The 4360-nt window shown below is 35.9% G+C and overlaps 1 pseudogene; it reads left to right on the top strand.

Annotated features, from left to right (window-relative positions):
• The first annotated feature begins 1165 nt into the window (after positions 1-1165).
• On the top strand, positions 1166-1526 carry LOC118845639 (annotated as a pseudogene).
• Positions 1527-4360: the final 2834 nt, after the last annotated feature.

Genomic DNA, 4360 nt, shown 5'->3' on the forward strand with positions numbered 1-4360 from the left:
GTCAACAGAGAAATTTCTGGTAGATATAAATAGATTGCTAAATGTTATCACAACTTATATTGAAAAAGTGAAATAAAAATATTTATGATCATTGGAGGTAGGCTGGTCATGTAGAGAAAACTATGGATAACAACAGATGGACAGCTTGAATGCTACACTGGTATCAATGTAATGTTAGAAGACCTAGAGGAAGGACACCAGCACAATGAGCTGATCTCCTATGGAGGATTTACGGGAGGATGTGGACAAGAATCTGAACGTATTTTAATATACGAATGGCATTGGAGGCAATGTGCCAACATTGATGAGATCACAGCTCTACTGAAATACTGAAGAAGTGTCCTAAATGCTTGACCCACATCTGGAACTTTGCTAGTGGAATGGCACTGGGTTTGAAGCAAGAAGAACTTGTAAGAGTTTCAGGGTCATTCTAGATTAATATCTCATCAAAGCACCTAAAGATATTATAATAAACAGTGTTTTGGAATAGGAAAAAGAGAAGAAGAGACTAGTCATGCTTCACAATAACATTTTGTTATTGCCAAGATGCTTTCTCATCTCTGATGATCCTAAGTAAATTGGTCAATAAATGTTACTATCCCAAAATTCTGTGAATTTTTATAGTACTCTCCTGGCCTCAATTAAAAAAAATACATCATATATCAACTTGTTAGTCACTGGAAAACTATCTCATGTTTAAAGTACCAAAAGGTAAGATAGTATTTATAAACTGCCTAAAACCTCTGTGAGTCAACACATTTTGCCTGGCTTTCCGCCACTCCATACTTACTGGCTTCCAGCAAATCTCGATTATTACAAATGGTCACACAAGACTGAGGGTCATTTAAAATTTTTTTCATATGTTTCATAAGTTGCCATAGTCAAAAATTCATCATTTAATGGTCAATTTTCTAACAAAGTCTGTCTATCCATGGTTTAGCTACTCTAGTGCTTGGATAGCAGTACTTTCAACTTCATAGAACCTGCTAGAATCTGTGCTGCATTGGGACGAGAATTCAGAATCACTTCCATGTCATGATGAAGAGTTTAACTAAGGGTGGAAGTGCTTCCGGCCATTCATTCCCTCAGCCCGTGTTAGCGACCTAGGGGTCAGGATTTTGGGACCCACAGGACCGAAAAGGCTGGACCCCAGGCACCGCGAAGGATGAAGCTCATGAGATTTTTGATGAAGTTGAGTCATGAAACTGTAACCATTGAATTGAAGAATGGAACACAAAGTACACGGAACAATCACAGATGTGGATGTCAGTATGAATATACATCTTAAAGCTGTGAAAATGACCCTGAAGAACAGAGAGCCTATACAATTGGAAACACTGAGTATGAGAGAAAATAACATTTGGTACTTCATCCTTCCAGGCAGCTTACCTCTGGATACTTTACTTGTGGATGTTGAACCAAAGGTGAAATCTAAGAAAAGGGAAGCTATTGCAGGAAGAGGCCAAGGTCGGGGTAGAGGACAAGGACATGGTCATGGCAGAGGAAGAGGGGGTCCCAGACAATAATTTCTTCCATGAATACTGTTATGTGTTTCCAGGAAAGTCAGAATATTTTTGTACAGGTTTTGTTTATGATGTCGATTTTTAATAAACACAAATGTGGGAAAGCGTTGTCTATTGAATATGTTATTGGTTAAGATTTCAGTATTCTTAGATCTGTTCCTTAGTATTAGTACATTAGTTCCAAATGTAAAACAGTTAAGCTACAAGGCTGTTCATAAATGTAGTTTAAATTCTGACTTAACTAATCATCCTTTTTTCTAACCTAACAACATGATTTCATATATGTATATGAAAGATTTTGAATCCCCACTGTAATCCTTTTATCTTCTTTGGGACTGCCTAGAGGTAAAATAGAGTTATGTTTGCTATATCTAAAACTAAAACCCATTGTATTGTCCAAAATGAATTGTCTTTTTCTTGGATTTCACTCTATAGTGAATAGTATTATAACAGAAGTTCCAAGCTACTTGTATTTTATGAGTGAAAGTCATCTTTTAAATTAAGAATTGATTTGGTTATAATCAACATTTGTTACAGGTTTCTCTCATTTTTTTAATAAAAGTTGATAAAAGTTTTAATAAAAGTTCTCAACAAAATACTCTCAAATTGAAGCTAAAAATACATTCATATATCCTCAAAAAAAGTTTAACTAAAAGTTCAACATACACTACCTTGTTTCATAAAATACATGTATTTGCAGAAGAATAATAGACAAAATACATGTGCATTTGCTTTTACCATTTTCCACTTTTTTCCCATTATCCCATGGATAATGATGATGATAATGAGAGGTAACACAACGTGCTTTACAGTTTGCAAAGCACTTTTCATTTTATCTCATTTCATCCTCACAACAAACTTGTGAAGTAAATTCAAGTACTATCCCCATTTTATAGATGAGGGAACTGAGGCTGAGAGATAAAGTTACTTACCCAGGGCCACTGATGTCTTCTGGAACCAAGGCCCATGTACTTTCCCTTATATTACTTGTCTCCTATGTTCAACCTATTAAATCTTCCAATGTCTGCTTCTCAGCTTTGGCATAAATTATCACGGTATTACCATCCAATGGTATTAGGTAGATGAAAATTTAATTAGAAAATAATCAAAATAACTCATTATTTTAAAGCATATGATGTACACTTTTTAACACACTAGCTCTCAACATTATGGTTATATCAAATGAATGGATTTTGAGGGGAAGGCAAAAGAACTAAATTGAGCCTTCACAACCAGTGATTATTGTCATGATTTAAGTAAATTTTATTTAAGTCAAATGTCTCTCTAATCACACTGAAGAACGAATAAGGGGGAAACACAAACAATAACGTAGTAAGTGGAGGACAGAGGTAAAAAAGCATTTTCAGGAAGTGAACTGACACGACATAGTTATTAACAAGGCTGCAAAATCTTTTTTTTCGTGAAAGACTTTGAAAATAGGATAATTTTTATCAGTATGAAATAATTTCTATGTAGTACTGCTTAAAAGCAAATAGATGGTTAAATAATGTTTCATGCAGTCCCATTTTCCTTATGGTTAATTTGACTAAAATTCTATAACCTCCTTTATCAATTCTGCCACTGGGTACAAATAGTACAATTCCTATCAGCACCTTTGCCTCAGTTTCACAGAGTATCAAACGAAGTTCACAAGTGAAAGTTAACTGGTCAATAAATTCAGTTTTAAGGTTTTATTGGCTATAGCAAATACATAGGCCCCAAATAAAGTATATCAATTAGAATTTATGAACAATATGAAAAATGTTACCATCTGAAATAAAAACAACGCACATAGTTTCATTGATTAATATAGCCAAAGAATTTAGTCAAGAAACATTTATTAAGTGCCTATAATGTGTTAAGTGTTAGAGACACAAAGCAAAGTCAAAAAAAATTCTTTCCAGGAGTTCACAGTCTAATGGGAGAGAAAACATCAAACAATTTTGTACAAACAAGATATATAGGGAATAAATTGGAGATAATATCAGAGGGAAAGCATTAAGATTAAGAAGTAGCAAAGGCTCCCTGTAGAAGTTGTGATTTTTAACTTGTTTGCTGTCCTTCATACTGGAAGAGGACCAAAATGACATCACTGTGTTGGGGTCAAGGTATCCGGCTCTACTACAGGTCTGTAATGTAATGTAAATTTCAAGATCTTCCCACGCATTAATAGGCCCATGGGGCCTGCTTGCATCACAGAAAGCCCAAGTCACATGTGATGGGAGGAGTGGAACAGAAAGAACAGTTAGAACTGAGGGAGAGAGAGGAGGCCAGCCAGCTGTGCTGTGAGTGTGTTTGTGGGAAGGCGGCGGGGGGGGGGGGGGGGGGCCGGGGGGGAGAGCCAGGAATGGCTTTGGAATAGAGCTGCTCTCTGTATTGATAATGTGTTTTAAATTCTTTTTTGCTATGATGGATTCGATTTACTGGTGTTGAGATTTGGCTTTCTGGTGTCTGAATAAATGTTTTGCTTCTGTCTTCTATATGGAGAGTCCGTTATATTTTGCAATTTAGAACCACACTAGCAAACTCATAACAATAGCAACTATTGTGAATAATGCCTTAGCGATACAAGGTCAGACATAAATAGTCCATTTGAACATTTGGGGTGGATTCTCTAAATTTGTACATCTCATGTTTCTTTTGAGCTACTTCAATTCTGCTTTGTTCATAGAGCACAGCACCTTCTCTGATGCCATGCTTGATAGTCCTGTACCAGTGCCTCCCATTTCTCATAATCAATTCCAAAGTTATTCAAAGACACCTTGAGAGTGTTCTTCCATCATTTCTTCTGACCTCCTTATGAGTGCTTGCCTTGTATGAGTTCTCCATAAAAATAG

The sequence above is a fragment of the Trichosurus vulpecula genome, chromosome 4 (genome assembly GCF_011100635.1).
Source record: "Trichosurus vulpecula isolate mTriVul1 chromosome 4, mTriVul1.pri, whole genome shotgun sequence".
Classification (NCBI taxonomy): domain Eukaryota; kingdom Metazoa; phylum Chordata; class Mammalia; order Diprotodontia; family Phalangeridae; genus Trichosurus; species Trichosurus vulpecula.